The sequence below is a fragment of the Protopterus annectens genome, chromosome 2.part0 (genome assembly GCF_019279795.1).
Source record: "Protopterus annectens isolate FY-2018-M chromosome 2.part0, PAN1.0, whole genome shotgun sequence".
NCBI classification, from domain to species: Eukaryota; Metazoa; Chordata; order Ceratodontiformes; family Protopteridae; genus Protopterus; species Protopterus annectens.
In genome coordinates this window covers 624278292-624298192 of record NC_056728.1, presented here as the reverse complement: position 1 = coordinate 624298192, position 19901 = coordinate 624278292, and positions in this window count along the sequence as shown.

Genomic DNA, 19901 nt, shown 5'->3' with positions numbered 1-19901 from the left:
TCCATGTCTTCTTCTGTGTTAGGTATTGGTGTGCATTGTTACTTTATCCATACATCATATGAGCTGTTACCCTTTCCTTTGGTTCAATTGCTGATCACTTTAGTTATTTAAATTAATGACAATGTTTATTTCTTAATCACTGAAGGTGGGATCTATGTCTTTTTTAAATTTAAGTTTCTTATACTGATCTTGCAGTATGCTTAAATGGCTGTTATAGTAAGAAGGATTTGTCATGCCTTTGGATCTTGGCTCGTGTCTGTAACTTTAATGTTTATCTAGAGCCTCCTGTGATGATCTTCCTATCTATAAATCTATACTGAGGGCTAATAAGTAGGTTCTGTGTCAGGTGGGTACAAAAAAAGGTATACATAATAAACTGTTGCCCATTGTACTCACTCCTAACAGTTAATTACTTCCATAGGGAGCAATAGGATTGACAGTTATTTCTCTATATTCTTTGCTTCAGTTATCTTTCCTCAGCTGTCCCAGATGTGTTACATTCAGGCTAAGGCAAGTGATGCACTTTAATTCTTCCTACCAATGCCTTGCTGAGCAACAGTTTATGTTGTATATATAGTAAACACTATTAAGTCTTTGATTCTTTCAGTATCTGAGCAATATTACTTTTCCAGATTTCAATAGACTATTAATGTTCTATTTAGTAATCTACTGAATATTGTTTTGTTTGTTTACTGTTTGTTTTCTCTTCTAAAATAAATGTGGTTTTCTTGTAAACCACTACAAAAAATCCTTCCAACGAATCATCACAAATGAAGCCAACATTTTTTTACACTTCTTTATTATGAAAACACCAACTTCTTCCTCTAGTGCCTCTGGTTCTTTTGTAGAATATCCACATCATTTGGGGATTCAATAATGACTCCCAGTTTGCAGTCATCTGCAAACTTTGTTAGCCAGAGTCCCTTAGTGTTGGCCTGTACTTCAGAGAAGTATATGCCAAACAAGAGTGGTCCCAGAACTGAACCCTGAGGTACTCCATTTGTCACTTGTCTGAAGCTGGATTTGGAGTCAGCTACTTTTACAGTCTGGATTCTGTCAGAAAGCCAGTTGGCAACCCATCGAGTGACATAGGGATTTATGTCCAGCTTAGTAAGTTTATCTATGATTCCAGAGTGGGGGATAGTGTTGAAGGCCTTGGCGAGGTCCAGATAGGCTGTGTGGACCACCTTACCCTTGTCCACAGCTCTGGAGACTGATTCGAAGAAGTCAATCAGATTCAGGAGACAAGATCGGCCCTTCACAAACCCAAACTGGGTGGGGTACAGTGTTTGAAGGTTGCCAATGTCTTTGTTTATAAGTTCCATGATAATGCGTTCCATGCCCTGCAGATCAGGCTTGTCAGACTAATGAGACGGTAGTTCCCTGGATCCAAGATGGATCCTCCCTTGTGGAGCGGGATAACTGCAGCTGTGCACCACTCAGTGGGCATGAAGCCTGAGGTGAGGCTATAATTAAACATGACACTTAGGTGAGGTGCCAGTTCATTTTGTAGTTCATGTAGTACACAGCCTGGGATGTCATCTGGTCCCATGGATGCTGTATTCTTAGCTTTGGAGAGTGCGGTTTCTACCTGTGTGGCCATGATTATCGGAATTTGGCAATCTTTTGGTATTGAGATGGGTCCTTTAGGGGGTGAGAGGGGGGTGAAGTTGGCACTAAATTGATCTGCCAGGATATTGGCAATATCCTTGGGATCAGTATATTTAATGCCATTCTGTTGTAGCTCAGAGCAGATCTGAGTATTGCCATTTAGATTCTTGACATAACTATAGAATGCCTTGTGGTTGTCTTTGGAATCTTTGGCAATTTTATTTTTGTAACTAGCTTTTGAGCATTTTATGAGGGATCTCAGCTTCTTACTGAGGATGGTGAGGGAGTTTTTTGCATCCTGGGATTTTCCTCTTTTCTGCAACAGTTTCTTCCTTCTGTTGTATAGTTTGTTTATAGCAGAGGACCACCATATTGGCTTCCTTTTTTTTGGAGAAGAGCATATTGGTTATTTTTGGGATGGCACGATTCATGTACAAGTGGATGTGCTTGTACAGTGCCTTAGTGTAGGATTCTGCAGTCGAACTTCCAGATCCTGTCTGCATGGGTGTTGTGAAGTTTGTCACTTCTGACTTCAGTAGCATGACGTTGGCTTTGGAGAAGTTTTTTAAGGAGGTTTCCTTACTGGGGTATGGGGGTGGGATGTGGATGTCAAAGGTGATTTGCTTATGGTCAGACCTGACCAATGAGGGGGTGACCACTGGTGTGGAGCATCTATCTCCCATGTTGGTAACGACCAGGTCTAGGATATTGGAGCCCCTGGTGGGACAATGGATTAGTTGATCCAGGGCATTGGAATTTATGAATTCCAAGAACCGTTGGGAAAAGTAGTTGGTACCCGAGTAGTTTTCCCAATTAATGGCAGGGTAGTTGAAATCGCCCAGTATTAGGGTGTTTGGTTGTATCTTAATATTTTCCAGTATGTTTAGAAAGGTGTAGTGAGAATCTTTGGGCATGGTGGGGGATCTGTAGCAAGCTACAATTTGGATTGCAGTCTTACCTAGTGCTAGTTGCACCTGGAGAATTTCAGTTGTATTGTGTTGGGCAACTAGCCTAGAGGTGTGAATATCCTTGGTGAATATGGACACTCCTCCACTTTTAATGTTTCGGTCTTGCTTTTGTGGCCGAAGTGGTAAGAATTGCAGCCTGGTATTGCAGGGGTGCTCTCTGGATCCTTGAACCAGGTCTCAGTTACTGCACAGATATCAATGTTCTCCATTTTTAGGAGTGCCTTGAGAGAGTGCATTTTGAGGTTTAGACTTTTAGCATTGAGTAGCATTACCTTCAGATTTTGCATGCTTGTATCTGTTACGGTTGTTGTTTTATCCTTTGAACCTTGCCTAAAAAAGGCACTATAGGGGTGACAAGAGCTTTAGCCAGTAACCTGAATCCCAAGGGTGACAGGTGCAGACCATCTCTGGCAAAGCATTGTGGTTTGTCGATCATGTCTTCCCAGGCAGACAAATACTGGATCCCCTTTGAATGACACCAGAAGCTTAGCCAATTGTTGAAGTCAGTCATTTTGTCCTTATACTGTGGTATCATTCTGGGCGAAGTCAGGGTGCTACTCAGGGCTAGGGTCATACCTGCCTGGGTCACATGATCCAAGAGCTCTTCCATGTCTCTTTTCATGTAGTCCAGGGAGGCATGTCTCAAGTCATTCACTCCAGCATGGACAATGGCAGAGTCGCATTTGTACTTGTGGAGTGACTTGAGTGCATGCGTTATGTGATAGATCCTGGCACCCAACAGGCAGCTGACTGTAATTTTCTCCTTGTTCAGCCTGGCGAGTGGGACATCAGTATGCCCGACTATAGAGTCACCTATGACTAAAGTGGTGGGTACATTGTCTTGTCTTAGGGGCTGTTGTTGGGTGGCACACTGGTGTGAGGTATGTGTCATTTTGGTCGTGACTGGTGTTTGTTTGCGTTTCGGCTTCGGAGGTCCTTGTTGCTTAGGCAGGTTAATGTTAAGGGCCTCCGCATATGTGGGTTTAGTGTTGCTATGTGTGGGTGTTGATGGTCTGGGTTTTGAAGGGCTATGAGTTGCTTGAGGTGTAATGCAGGTGTTAACCTTCTCCTCTTGACTGTCTAGCACAATCTTGGCCGGAGAGAGAGCTTTGCTTCCAGTTTGGCTATGTAAGTGCATCTCTCACAGATTGTAGTGTTGGGTGGTAGGAGGAGAGGATTGTCTGTGTACATGAGGCAGTTGCCGCACTGCCCCAGTATGCCCAGATTCACCAGGTGGACAGGAGAAATCACTGGAAGCTGACCCTTGGACATGCCTGTTTAGGTGCTTTTTTGTAAAGTTTAAGAGCTGTTTTCCCTTACCTTTGCAAAGTACTTTGCAATTATAGCCTGTTTAGTGCCTATGATTAATTTCTCCTTATTGACAAGGAGAGCTGAGTGCTTGAATCAGTTTCAGACTTCCTAGTGCTTTCTTGTAAAGTTTAAGAGCTGTTTTCCCTTACCTTTGCAAGGTATTTTGCAATTATAGGCTGTTTAGTGCCTATGATTAATTTCTCCTTATTGACAAGGAGAGCTGAGTGCTTGAATCAGTTTCAGGCTTCCTAGTACTTTCCAGCAGGTTCTAGAGCAAGTGCTAGTCACAGGGATACAGATTTTAGTGCTACTACTAAGAACCCAGCTAGTTCTAAGGGAAAATTTGGAGAGCAGACTTTCTGGCACCTGGAATAGTTTAACTGTAACCTTGCAGTGCTGCACGATGTGAAAAACATGCAAACGCACACGTTTTTAAGCCAGAAAGTTGAAAGGGATAGAAATCAGACCAAAAAGGCTAATAAAATTACAATTTCAGAGCTGGAAACCACTCCTCTAGCATTAGATAGGCAGTACAATGCTCACCACTCCCACTACTTCCCTCTACCACAGCAAGGTCTGGATAGCTCTGAGCACAGAAAATAAAGTCCTGAGACAAGCAAAGCCTGGGATATGGACTGGCTAGAAAAGGTGGGAAACGAGCAAACAAGATAGTATTTTTTTTGTTGAAACAGGCTAAACAATGCAATAATACAGTAAATAAACACAGAAAAGGCTAACACACTTGAGTGTGTAGTCCTAAACAGTAAATGCAATTAAAACTCTACAAAATTAGCAATTTAAAACTTTTTAAATGAAGCAAGGCAAGTGCACAACTGAAAAATGATTTAGGAGGCAGTAACACAGCAGAATAAGTAGCTAGTCTACATATACAGAGAAGTCTATATATACAGAAAAGCAGCTAAAACACACAAACACTTCAGATGCAGTGCAACCTAGAGCACTTGAGCTGTAGCAATATTAAGGCAATTACAGTTATAATAAATGCTCTAAAATATACTCTGTATTTCCAAAATGTTTGAGAAGCACAGTCAGATCCAAGGAGATTCATGCAATTTTTTTTTTTTGAAAGGGAAAAAGGAGAAACAGAAGGTCTTATCAAATGTTCTCTATGTATTAGGTAGAATGAACTAATGACACTAGACTGGGAGGAGTGTCCCAGATCAGATTTACAGTAGGGGTGGGCAACTGCAAAGCAACCAAGTGTAACAGCAAGACACCAACAGGGAGGGGCATGGGGACAATACTAAAGCTATTAGCCTACAGACAGTAAGCACTACAGAAAGCCACAAAATGAAAGTTTTTAAACAGATAAAGGAACAATGAGACTCTACAGAATGCTTTTTTAACTGCAAACAAATCAGTTACCCATGCAGATTAGTTAATAGCCATAAAAATACACTCAAAAACTGTGCAGCAGGCAATAAAAAGTACTATATATAAATTGCTAGAAACAATAATCAGTATAAATCGAAAAAAAAACAGGATGCTTATATATCTCAAATAAGAGTTGTAGTCAACACCTCTCCTCCACTCTGCTCAGTCTGTATAGACAGAAACCCTCTCAAAGTTAAGGCTTAAATACCAGAAGATACAACCTTAGACAACTTTTTTTTTTTTTACAAAAACACAAAAGAACCAGCCCCCACTAGCCAGCAGCCAGTTAACACAATCTAGCCAAGGTAAAGAAAGGCTTCAGCTAATTCAAGATGGCCTGTTCATGTGCTTTGAACAATCACTGTATAAACAAACAAGCCCAGAGCCAGCAATTCTGACTAGGACATACTAAAGCTATTAGCCTACAGACAGTAAGCACTACAGAAAGCCACAAAATGAAAGTTTTTAAACAGATAAAGGAACAATGAGACTCTACAGAATGCTTTTTTAACTGCAAATAAGTTACCCATGCAGATTAGTTAATAGCAATAAAAATACACTAAAAAACTGTGCAGAAGGCAATAAAAAGTGCTATATATAAATTGTTAGAAACAATAATCAGTATAAATCGAAAAAAACAGGATACTTATATATCCCAGCTAAGAGTTGTAGTCAACACCTCTCTTCCACTCTGCTCAGTGTGTATAGCTTCAGTTGCTGATAGATTTTGGTAATGAAATTAATAGAAAGCAATGTTTTATTTCTTACTCACTGAAGTTGTGTTCTTCTCTCTCCATTTGAAATTTATTTCTCTTATATTACTTTCTGTTTATACTTTATTAGCTTTTACATTTGGAAGGATTTCACTGATGTGTTAGGATTTTGGCCTGAATCTGTAACTTTGATCTACATTTAGAAGACTTTCCTATGTATAAATATTTATTGAGGGGAAACACTATGTTCTGCATCAGGGAGGTATGAACCAGGCATATGTAATAAGCTGTTTCCCATTGTACTCATGTCTAACAGTTGATTCCTTCCATATTGGGCACTGTGGTCTACAGATGTTTGTGCAATATTCATTGCATTAGTCAAGTTTGGGATAGCAGATTTCCCTGAACATCGAAATTCAGATTTAAGATAAGTGCTGCACTTTAATTTTTTTTTACCTATGCATTATGAAGCAACATATTATTTTTAATACCTTATAACTGCTGTTAGGTCTTCTGAGCTTTCATTTTCATGGCAATATTACTTTTCAAGATTTCCAATAGGCTAATGATATTCTACTGATGAATATTTTTAATATTGATTTAATTAATTACTGTTTGTTTTTTTTCATTATTATAATTGAGTTGTAGTGTCTCAAATGCATGCTGAAGTCCTGTAGCCTATAATGTCATAATTCTGATGATGTTTTGAAATTTTTGATGATGAATCATTTTAATATTGATTTAATTAATTAGTCTTTGTTTTCTCTACTATTATAATTGTGTTGTAGTGTCTCAAGTGCATGCTGAAGTCCTGTAGACTATAATGTCATACTTCTGATGATGTTTTGGAACTGGAGTCAGTATCTATTAGTTTTTCTATCAATGCAGTTTCTTGTGAGTTGTATTTCTGTGCAAAGATTTGTGGATTCTAGCAATGTTCTTCAAGTTTCACTGTTGCAGTCATCACATTTGGGTTATCTGCTTGCAGGTAGCCCTCAGCCGGCCTGATTATCAAAGTCTTGGGTCCTGCGTTGGATGCTGTCTCTTCTTTCATGACGTCAGGTAGTCAGGGGTATAAAGCATGCAGCCGATGCCATTATATCAGTCTTTCTTGCCACGTGGTGCCCAAAGTAGAAGCAGTTCGCAAGTGCCGGTCGGCCAACTCCTGAAATTTTTGTTTTTGAGTTTCAGAACTGAAGTCTTCAAAAAAAAAAAAGCTGAGTACCCCATTGGGGATCCTTTTTCTTGCTCTAAACTGATGTCAGCAAAAGTTAACAATTGTATTATCTGTGGAAAGCAAATACCTCATAAAGATTTTCATTTGTACTGCATTCCTTGCCTAGGCCCAGACCATAATGTCCCTCACTGTCAGTTTTGTGCCTTATTCAGTCCTCAAACTATTCATCGTCGGTCCATTTTGCAGCAAACTATTTTGGTACTTGGCTGAATTATCCAGAAATGGCTTCAGTAAGCCACCCAACTACTGACATTCCGAAAAAATGTGAAGATAAAGACAGAGACAGATAGCATAGGTCCAAAGCTGCCGACAACGCTACAGTTAAGCTTGTCACCAGTTCACCGGTACTCAGTGAGGTGCTTTCACAGACCCTGATACCTGCTACTTCAGATTCGCAGGCCTCTACTGAGACCCATTCGGAGTCCAGTATGCCGCGAGATGCTTCTTCGACTATGTAACCTGCAGATGTCTCTACCTTGGATGGGTCCAGAGCCACTGTGCAGGCACCGGCTTCTGAGGGTGTATTCAGGCCTATGGACTTGCATTTCAAACCAATGCCATCTTCTTCTTCAAGGCCTAAAACTCGACCCATGCCTAGAAAACCGATGTCCAAATCGCATGGTCAGGCCCATATGGCTAAAAATCAAATGATAAGAATGGCTGAAGACCTTATTACTCTAATTAGGGGAAGCCAGCCTTCTCCCTCTAAGAGACCTAGAACTGATTTTCCTTCTGATTCTTCTGATCAGGATTCTGATATTTATGTTTTTTCTGATGACCCAGATTTGCCCTTATCTACCTATGAGGATTCTGATGCAGAGGACTCCATACCCTCTTCTTCCCCTCCAGAAGACTTCTCTTTTGGAGAAACCTTGCATACTCTTAGGGAGCATTTCCGCTGGGAAAGCCAGGATTAGTCTGACTCCAAAAAGAGGCTTAGGGAATTCTTACTCCTACCTCAACACAGGCCTTTGGCTATCCAGCCTGTACTGGACATTGTAGATGATGCCTTCTTGGAATCTAGCCTGGCCCCAGACACTTTACCTCCGGCTCCCAGAAAACATGACAGGTATTACAGAGTACCTGACTCTCACAAGTTCCTCTTTAAGAATCCTACTGTGGACCCAGAGACCATTTCACAGGGACCCAAAGGCATTAAGGCTACTACTGCCAAAAACCCTACCCCCTCTGATAGAGATTCCAGGGCCCTGGGCAGATGGGGTAAGAAGGTATACACTTCTGCTACTTTGGCCATTAGGGCCTTAAACTGCCAGTTCCATATGTTAAATATCAGCAGCATATTATTGGATTACTTAAACAGAAAATTATGTTGATTCCTGACTGTGCTGAAAATAAAGAATTACAGGATTTAATGCATTCTGCTGAACAAGTTGGTAAACATACTTTGCAATGTGGTTTTGACTCTTTAGAAGCATCTTGCAGGGCTGCTGTCACTGAGTCTGTTCTTAGAAGGCATGCTTGGCTTAAGGAGCAAAATTTTCCAGATCATGTTAAAGCTAAATAACTGGATGCTCCCTTAAACCAGGACCGCCTGTTTGGCAACAAAGCAGAATAAGTACTTTAAAAGATGGAGGAAAAAGCCAAACATATGCAAACTGTTAAATATTTCCTACAAGTACAGCCTCCAAGATTTAGTAGACATTGGCCTTCTAAGAATTGGTCCTTTCCTTTCTCTTCCAGGCCTTCTCAGTCCAAACCCAGGAACAGCAGACCACCTAGGTACTCATAGGCCTAAGCAATGGGGAGCTCCCACTTCCAAAGCTGGAAGTAGTAAGACACCCCCCTATGGTAAACTGTCACAATGACTTAACCTTAAACCTTCCAAGCCCTACTCAACTGTCTGCCTCCTTAGGGGGAAAAAAATCACCCTGCATGCAAAAAACTGGGAACTCATTACCCAAGACAAATGGGTTTTAAATATAGTTTCCTAAGGATACAGATTCCACTTCCACTCCTTACCAACCCCAAACGGTTGGCCAGACCTGCCCTCAAATCAGTGGGCAGAAGCTCAACAGCAGGTTCTCTCTCTTCTAAGTATCAGAGCTATTCAGCCTGTTCCAACAGAAGAATGAGAACAAGGTTTTTACTCAAGACCTTTCCTGGTACCCAGAAAAGACAACTCCTGGTGTTCTATCCTGGACCTGTCTATTCTAAACACATTTTTGGTAATCCCAAAATTCAAGATGCTAACTCTTCATCAGCTGCTTCCCATGCTAGGCAAAAGTGCCTGGCTGGCAACATTGGACTTAAAGGAAGCTTTACCTGCACATCCCAATCAAGGAATCTTGCAGAAAATACCTACACTTCAGAGCAGGCTACATGCACTATCACTTCTCTGCACTGCCATTTGGCTTATCAACTGTACCCAGGGTACTCACAAAGTGCCTAGCTCCAGTCATTGCATTCTGCAGGCAAAGAAATATTCAGATTTACCCATACCTGGACAATTGTCTAATTCAGGCAGAAAGTCAGGACATACTATTAAATCATCTGGCATTTGTAAAGAAACTGATAACCTCACTGGGGTACACCATAAACAAAAAGAAATCTCTCCTAGTACCCTGTCAACAAATTGTATTCCTGGGAGCAAGCTTGAACACTAAGATTACTTTTACCGATTTCCAATACATTGATAATATTCCAGTAATTAATCTGGTAAATATTGTTAAATATGTTCAGTCTTGATTTTATGTTCTGAAATACTGAGGTTTTACTGTCTCAACCATATGTTCAAAGCTTTTAGACTAAAATATCATATTTCTGGTGACTTTTTAGAATATGAGCCTATATATATATATATATATATATATATATATATATATATATATATATATATATAAAACTATATATCTATACACACACACAGACACACGCACACATATATATATATATATATATATATATATATGTGTGTGTGTGTGTGTGTGTGTGTGTGTGTGTGTGTGTGTATTTTCAGTCAAGCTTATTTTTTCTAACTTGTTTCTCTTTGTACAGATCAGTAAATCCAAGCATGCTGTTTTATAGTAGGTTAAAATGAAGCAAGTATGCATAATAATAATAAGTTGGTGAAACTCCTTGAGGCACACATGCATATGCTGCAGGGAGGTGAACTGCTTTAGTAATGTAGGATTTTTGGGATTTCCCTTCCTTGTGTTAGGTTTTGTTTTGCACATGCTCATTGCAGCAAAATAGGGACTTACATTTATTTTATTTTATTTTATTTTACATTTGTTTACCGGGAAAGTCCGACTGGACACAGGTCCATTTTCAGTGGAGGCCAAGGGAGAAGGCTCAAGTACAATACAATACAAAGGATACAATATGGCAAGATAAGAAGAAAGCATCATATCACACAGGAAATAATAGAAGTGAACATGCATAGCAGAACTTAACAATTGTTAAAATATCAAAAGGTGAGTCAATACCATATATAATGTACAATTGTGAATATCTGAGAGATCCATTTTTTGGAGAGCACAGCATTATGGCGGATTTATTATTGGGTGTACTAGCAAAGAAGGAGAGGTAGAGAGACACTATTTTGTCAGGGATTCCCTATTTTGTAGTTAGTAGTCATAGCTACAGCGTGCTGGTATAGCTTAACCTGGAGGGTGACATGAGCAAAGCCAGTTTTTTATGTAGTGGGTTCTGAGTAGTTTTTTAAATTAGGAAATGGAGGTGGTAGAACTTAAGTGATTTGGGAGTGAATTCCAGGTTCTGGCAATAGTGCAGTCAAAGAGAGATTTGCCAGCCTCATTTTTGTGTTTAATGACAGTTATGTGGTTCTGACTATTGGATCTCAAGGTTCTGGAGGTGGTATAGGGGTGGATTAGATGCTGAAGGGCAGGGGTTTTGCCGGGAAGGTAGTAGACCTTGTGAGCTATTGTGCATTGGTTGTGAAGGAGAAGATGTGGAAACTCAAGCCAGTTCAGTTGCTTCAGGGCTAGACAATGATGAGATCTATGAGTGACATCAATAGCAAACTTGGCAAACTTGTTGTAGCAAGATTCCATCTTGGTGAGTTTGGTGTGGTGAAGGTTAGTTAAGCTAGGGGAGGCATAAAGAAGGATGAATAACAGATGGGTTCTTGCAATAGTGGCTTTGGTGCATTTAGTCATAAGCTGTTGGTTCCTGTAAAGGAGACCGAGCTTTTTGTTGACCTTCTTGATTGTTTGGGCTATATGTATGTCAAATTGCAGTTTATTGTCAATTCCTAGGCCTAATAGTTTTGTGTGAGTTGTTGGGGTGATTTGTGTATTATCTTTAGATTGTATGATAAAGTTATTATTTAGTGTGGGAGAGTGACCTGGGGTTAGGAGAATGAGTTTATTTTTTTTGGGATTAAGTATAAGTTTGATGTTAGTGAATCATGCTTCAGCTAGGGTAAAGTTACTTTGGGTGATGGTTTTTACTTCATTCAGGGTAGGGGTGGCACATATAATAGTGGTGTCATCTGCATATTGTACTACAGAGGCAGAGAGAGAGGAGGCTATCTGGTTAGTAAATACTGAAAATAGCAAGGGACCAAGGATGGACCCTTGAGGGACACCTATGACTACTGGTAGTAGAGGGGACAATTGGTCCTGCCAAATAACTGCCTGCTGATGATCTGATAAATAGTCACTGAACCAAGATATGGTGGGGGAGCTAATGTTGAGGGTAACTAGATTTTCAAGGAGTATGCTATGGTTAGCCATATCAAAGGCTTTGGATAAGTCTAAGAATATGGAGGATAGAAATAGTCCATTGTTTCTGTGGTGATTGATAGTGTTGGTAAATGAAAGCAGTGCTGTGGTAGTGCTACGGGAAGGTCTAAAGCCATGCTGGGATTTGGATAGTAGGTTGGTTTTAATGAGGTATTGCATAAGTTGGGTATGAACAACTCTCTCTAATATTTTTGATAAAGATGATAGGATTGCAATAGGACGGTAGTTGGTAAGCTCAAGAGAGTTCCCCCCTTTGTGCAATGGTATAATATGTGATATTTTCCAAGAGTGTGGTACAAATATTGACCTGTTCATGAGAATGGAGACAGGATAGGCTATAGCTTCTGCTGTTATTTGTAGGAAATCAGCTGGTAGATCTGCTGCTGCTAATGTGGTTGGTTTAAGTTTTTTGAGGAGTTTATCAACTGCATTAGTGGGGACTGGGTTTAGGTAAAAACTGGGGTAGGAGTTTTTTTATTGAAATCTGTGGGGGTCACTGTTGGTGTGGGGATACTAGTTGTGTTTTGACTATTGGCTAGGGCTTGGATTGTTTCATTAAAGTATATTTTAAAATGGGTGGAGATGTTGTTGTTGTTATTTGGTAATACAGGGGAGGGAGTGATAGATTTTCCTGGGTGAATTAGGCTGTTTATTGAGACCCAGATTTTTTTAGGGCTGACAGCGTGTCCTTCCTGCATAGTTTTATGATAGTTTTGTCAAGTTTTAGCAGTTTTTTGATTCTGTTGCGAAGTTCGAGGCAATTTTGTTTCCGAGTGGTGGTTTTGTATTTGTGAAATTGCAACCAGGCTTTGTCTTTTTCTTTCATTATGGACCTGATATCTTTTGATAGCCACGGGGCATGGTTATTTTTGATCTTAGTGGTTTTGGGTGGTGCATGGGAATTTAGGATTTTTAGGAAGGTTGAGTTGAAGTACTGCATGGCTTGATCTAGAGGTAGTAGTTTTAGGGGAGTCCAGTCACAGTATTTCAGTGAAATGATTAAGTCATGGGCTCTAAAGGTCTTTTTGTTATGTACTATTCTGAGGATAGGTTGTTTAGTTTGTTGGGACTGGTTCCTAATGAAGTAGGTTGCTTGATGGTCACTCAGACTGTCGGGAAGACAGCCTGATTGGTAAGCCAGAGTGGGGTCTGATAACAGAATCCAGTCTAAGATGGACTGGCATTGGAGGTTTTGTCAATTCTTGTGGGGTAGATATAATTTGGGAAAACCCATGGAGATTAATGTGGGATGAAAGATTTTGGCTAGAACAGTCAGACCAGTCAATGTTAAAATCTCCTAGTAGAATGGTTTCTTCTAGATGGGAAGATGACAACCAATAAAGTAGATTTTCCAGCATGGAAATGTTATTCCCTGGTGAGATATACCCACCTGCAATAATTATTTGTTTATTGGGGTTAAGTTTTAGTCTGGCTAGAATTAGTTCTATGTCTTTGAATTCTTGGGAGTTACATTCAAATTGTTCAATAGTAAGGTGGCTTTGGAGTAGTATGGCTACACCCCCTCCCTTTTTCCTGATCAATCTCTGCATATAATATTGTAGCCAGGGGCAGTAATTTTGTTACCATTATGTTCAGTTTTAAGCCAGGTCTCTGTTAATACTACAATATCTGGTTTGTATAGATCTAGTAAGGCATGGAGGTCTTGCGTTTTGTTAGTTATACTCCTTGCATTAATATTTAAAAAGAGAAGCGATAAGGTAGGTATTAGATGTAGATGGTTAGGCTTTGTTGAACTTGTGCTGTTACATTTATTGGGTCCTGGGTTTGGGTCAATGTTGCCGCAACAGGTTAGTTTTTGAAGTAGGTGTAAATAGAGTTTGTTAAGTTTGTGGATTATTTTGGTTGATTTTTGGGGGTAGTGGGCTGTGGATTTTTATGTAAGAGTTTTACAAAGGCAGGGGAAAGGTTGGGTGGAGGTGAACTCACAAGAGGGTATAGGGAAATGGTTAGGTTTTATGGGATTGGTAAAGGATTCTGTTTGCCATGGAGGACTTAGTTTACTTTGTATGCATCTTCTTCTGTGTTAAATGTTGATGGGCAGTCTTGCATTCTCCATGCATCACATGGGTTGATACGTTTTCTGTTGACTCAGTTGCTGATAGATTTTGGTACTTAAATTAATAGGAGGAAATGATTTATTTCTTATTCGCTGAAGTTATGCTCTTCTCTATCCATTTCAGATCTACTTCTCTTATATAACTTTCTCAATATACTTTACTAGTGTTTACATTCATAGGGATTTAACTGATGTCTTGGGGATTTGCCCTGAATCTGTAAGTTTGATCTATATTTAGTGTAGCTTTTGAAGACTTATCTGTAAATTTTGATTGAGGGCAAAAATTATGTTCTGCATCAGGTAGGTATGAACCAAATATATGTAATAAGCTGTTTCCCATTATACTCAACTCTAACACTTATTGCCTCACAATACGACCTTGTCCTGTTCGATTCTCAGCTAAAGCATCTTCTGTATGGAGACATGCGTGAATGGGTGTACCTTTGTTGAAGGTTGTGTGTCAGAGCTGGCAACTCGGTACATAAAAATCTACTGCCTATTATTAGCGGACTGGAGTTCCGCTGTGGCGACCCCTAACCAGTAAAAGCAGAAAAACACATTTTTTGTGAAGAATTTCCTCTCTAAAATCTTTATAGTGGCTAGAAATGATATTCCAATATTTCAATATTTCAATATCCAAATTCTTCTTACCTGTAGATTGCTCATCAACTGATTATTTTGGATACATTATAATCGCTGGTGGTATTTTCTTCATTCATTTTTTCAGCAAGATTCTGTTTACCGATTTCCAATACTTTGATAATATTCCATTTATTATATTAGCAAATATTGTTTACTTGTTCACTCTTGGTTTTATGTTCTGAAATACTCAGGTTTTACTGTCTCAAGCATATGTTCATTTAGACAAAATATCATACCTCTGGTGACTTGGAATATGAACCTATATATATATATATATATATATATATATATATATATATATATATATATATATATATATATATATATATTTATGTTTTTATATATATATATATATATATATATATATATATATATATATATATATATATATATATAGACAGATAGATAGCTATATATATATATATATATTTGTATATATATATGTATATATATATTTGTGTATATATATATATATATATATATATATATATATATATATATGCATATATATATATATATATATATATATATATATATATATATAAATATATATATATATATATATAAATACATATATATATATATATATATATATATGTATATGTTTTCATTCAATCTTATTCCTTCTAACTTGTTTCTCTTTGTACAGGCCAATAGATCCAAGCATTTTGTTCTATAACAGATTAAAATGAAGAAAGTATGCATAACAATAAGTTGATGAAATTCCTTGAGGCAGACATGCACATCCTGCAGGTGAACTTTTTTAGTAATGAATACTTTAGCTATTCCCCTTCCTTGTGTTAGGTTTTGCTTTGCACATGCTCATTGCAGCAAAATGGGGACCGTTTATTTTCCATGCGTCTTCTTCTGTGTTAAATGTTGATGGGCAGTGTTGCATTATCCATGCATCACATGAGTTAGTCCCTTTTCTGTTACTTCAGTTGCTGATGGATTTTTATTTAAATTAATAGAAGGTAAAGATTTATTTCTTATTCATTGAAGTTATGTTCTTCTCTCTCCATTTGAAATTTACTTTTCTTGTATTATTTTCTCAGTGTATTTTACTAGCTTTTACATTCGTAAGGATTTGACTGATGTCTTGGGGTTTTCTCTGAATCTGTAACTTTGATCTATATTTAGTACAGCCTTAAAACACTTTCCCATTTGTAAATTTTGATTGAGGGCAAAAACTATGTTCTGCATCAGGTAAGTATGAACCAGGTATATGTAATAAGCTGTTTCCCATTCTAGTCAACTCTAACAGTCATTTCCTTCCATACTGGGCACTGTGGTCTTCAGATGTTTGTACAATTTTCATTGTATAAGTCAAATTTGGGATAGCAGATGTCTCTGAACATCGAAGTTCAGATTTAAGGTAAGTGCTGCATTTTAATTTTTCTTACCTATGCATTATGAAGCAAGAGATTATTTTTAATACCTGATAACTGCTGTTATGTCTGTTCTTTCATTTTCATGGCAATATTACTTTTCAAGATTTCCAATAGGCTAGTAATACTCTATTGCCATATCTTTTTAAAACTGATTTAATTAATTACTCTTTGTTTTTTCCACTATTATAATTGAGTTGTAATGTCTCAAGTGCATGCTAAAGTGCTGTAGACTATAATGTCATACTTCTAATGAATTGGAGCCAGTATCTATTAGTTTTTCTTTACACGGAATGTCTTGTGACTTATATTTCTATGCAAAGTTTTCTGTATTCTATCGTTTTTTGCACCAGAAGAGGTTTTAAACCAGAAAGTATGCTTAATAAAAAGTTGGGTAGACTGTTTCACACAGACAAGCATTTATTTGCAGTTGGACATTTTATTTCTATAGGCTTTTTGAGGTTTCCCTTCATTCCCTTTGGCTGCATGCTGCACATGCTCTATGCAGGAAAAGAGGATCTTTGTTGATTTTACTTCCATGTTTTCTTCTGTGGTAAGTATTGATGTACAGTGCTGCATTATCATTGCAACTCATGAATTGCAAGCTTTCCTGTGATTTCAGTTGCTGTTCTCTTTCAGTGTTTAACTTAATTTAAATACTTCAGTTCTTATTCAGCATACCTATGCTTTTCTCAGCCTTTTTGAAATGTAGGTTTCTTATAATGGTGTGCCAGTATTCTTTATTGTCCTCTATAGTAGAAAAAATGTCAGTGATATCTTGGGATCTTGCCCTGTGTCTGTAATTCTGATATTCAACTAGTATTTTCTGTGAAGAATTTCCTATGTAAAATCTTTACAGTGGATAGAAATGATATTCCATATCAGGAAGTATGAACAAGGTTTATATCATAAACGTCTGACTGTTGTACTCACCTCTGACAGTCAATTAATTCCACATTGAGCTCTGGCGTCAACAAATGTTTTGTGATATTTATTGCTTCAGTGAAGTTTAATTCAGCTGCTGTCACACAAAAATGATAATCCAAATGATTGGAATTTCCATATCCAAATTCTTCTTACCTGTGGAGTGCTCATCAACTGAGTATTTTGTATACATGCTAATCGCTGGTGGTATTTTCTTCATTCATTTTTTTAGCAAGATTCTGTTTACCGATTTCCAATACCTTGATAATATCCTATTTATTAATCTAGCAAATATTGTTTAACTTGTTCATTCTTGGTATTATGTTCTGAAAAAGTCAGGTTTTACTGTCTTAACCACACGTTCAAAGCATTTAGACAAAATATCATACATCTGGTGACCTGGAAAATGAGCCTATATAGATAGATAGATAGATAGATAGAATGATATATATATATATATATATATATATATGTTTTCAGTCAATCTTATTCCTTTGAAGTTGTCTCTCTTTGCACAGATCAGTAGATCCAAGCATGTTGTTCTATAACAGGTTAAAATGAAGAAAGTACGCATAACAATAAGTTGATGAAATTCCTTGAGGCAGACATGCACATCCTGCAGGTGAACTTTTTTAGTAATGAATACTTTAGCTATTCCCCTTCCTTGTGTTAGGTTTTGTTTTGCACATGCTCATTGCAGCAAAATGGGGACTGTTTATTTTCCATGCGTCTTCTTCTGTGTGAAATGTTGATGGGCAGTGTTGCATTATCCATGCATCACATGGGTTAGTCCCTTTTCTTTTACTTCAGTTGCTGATGGATTTTTTATTTAAATTAATAGAAGGTAAAGATTTATTTCCTACTCATTTAAGTTATGTCCTTCTCTCTCCATTTGAAATTTACTTTTCTTGTATTATTTTCTCAGTGTATTTTACTAGCTTTTACATTCGTAGGTATTTGACTGATGTCTTGGGGTTTTCTCTGAATCTATAACTTTGATCTCTATTTAGTACAGCCTTAAAACACTTTCCTATTTGTAAATTTTGATTGAGGGCAAAAACTATGTTCTGCATCAGGTAAGTATGAACCAGGTATATGTAATGCACTGTTTCCCATTCTACTCAACTCTAACAGCCATTTCCTTCCATATTGGGCACTGTGGTCTTCAGATGTTTGTGCAATTTTCATTGTATAAGTCAAGTTTGGGATAGCAGATGTCTCTGAACATTGAAGTTCAGATTTAAGGTAAGTGATGCACTTTATTTTTTCTTACCTATGCAGTATGAAACAAGAGATTATTTTTAATACCTTATAACTGCTGTTAGGTCTTCTGTTCTTTCATTTTCATGGCAATATTACTTTTCAAGACTTCCAATAGGCTAGTAATATTCTATTGCCGTATCTTTTTAATACTGAATTAATTAATTACTATTTGTTTTCTCCACTATTATAAATGAGTTGTAGTGTCTCAAGTGCATGCTGAAGTCCTGTAGACTAAAATGTCATATGTCTGATGATGTTTTGGAACTGGAGCCAGTATCTATTAGTTTTTCTATCAATGTAATGTTTTAAGCCTTGTTGTTCTGTGTAAAGATTTCTGGATCCTAACGTTTCTTGCACCAGAACAAGTTGTAACCCAGAAAGTATGCTTAATAAAAAGTTGCAGAGATTGCTTGACACAGACAAGCATTTATTCCTGCAGTTGGACATTTTACTAGTATAGGCTTTTTTGAGGTTTCCCTTCATTCCCTTAAGCTGCATGCTGCACATGCTCTATGCAGGAGAAGAGGATCTTGATTGATTTTCTTTCCGTGTTTTCTTCTGTGGTAAGTGTGGATGTGCAGCGCTGCATTATCATTACATCTCACTAGTTGCATTTTTTTGTGTTATTCCAGTCGCTGTTCTCTTTTAGTATTTAAATTAATAGAAATATTCCATTTCTTATTCAGCATAACTATGTTTTTTTCAGTCTTTTTGAAATGTAGGTTTCATAATTTGGTCTCACAGTTTTATATATTGGCTTTTATAGTACAAAGGATTTCACTGGTATCTTGGGATCTTGGCCTGTGTCTGTAACTCTGATCTTCAACTAGTATTTCCTGTGAATAATTTCCTATCTGGAAATCTTTACAGTGGCTAGAGACAATGTTCCATGTAGGTATGAATAAGGTTTGTATCATAAATTTTTGATCGTTGTACTTACCTCTGACAGTCAATTAATTCCACAGTGATCCATGGGATCGACAAATGATTCTGTGATATTTATTGCTTCACTCAGGTTTAATTCAGCTGATGCACCAAAACAATGATATTCCAAATGAAAGTAATTCCTGCATTTTAATTATTCTTACCTATAGATTGCTGAGCAAGTGATTTTTTTGTGTACATTGTAATTGCTGGTGGTATTTTGTTGTTTTATTTTTTCGGCAAGATTACTTTTACCAATTTCCAGTAGTTTGATAATATTCCATTTATTAATCTAGTAAATGTTGTTTAATTTGTTCACTCATGGTTTTATCTGCTGAATTATTCAGTTTTTTCTGTCTGAAGTATATGTTCAAAGCTTTTAGAATAAAATATCTTACCTCTGGTGACTTCTTGGAATATGAGCCTGTATATATATATATATATATATATATATATATATATATATATATATATATATATATATATATATATATGGGTCTACGTTACCTGATCCAAATTTCACAATCTCGAACAAGTAACGTAGAAACCCACTTAAGGGAAAGTGCACTACATCAAAAGTGCACTTTTGCAAAAAATGATTCAAAACAAACTACTTTAAGCAGTATTTTGCAGGGGGCAAGCCCCCTATATATGTTTTCTCTCAATCTGATCCCTTCTAACTTGGTTCTGTTTGTACAGATCAGTAGATCCAAGCTTGCCA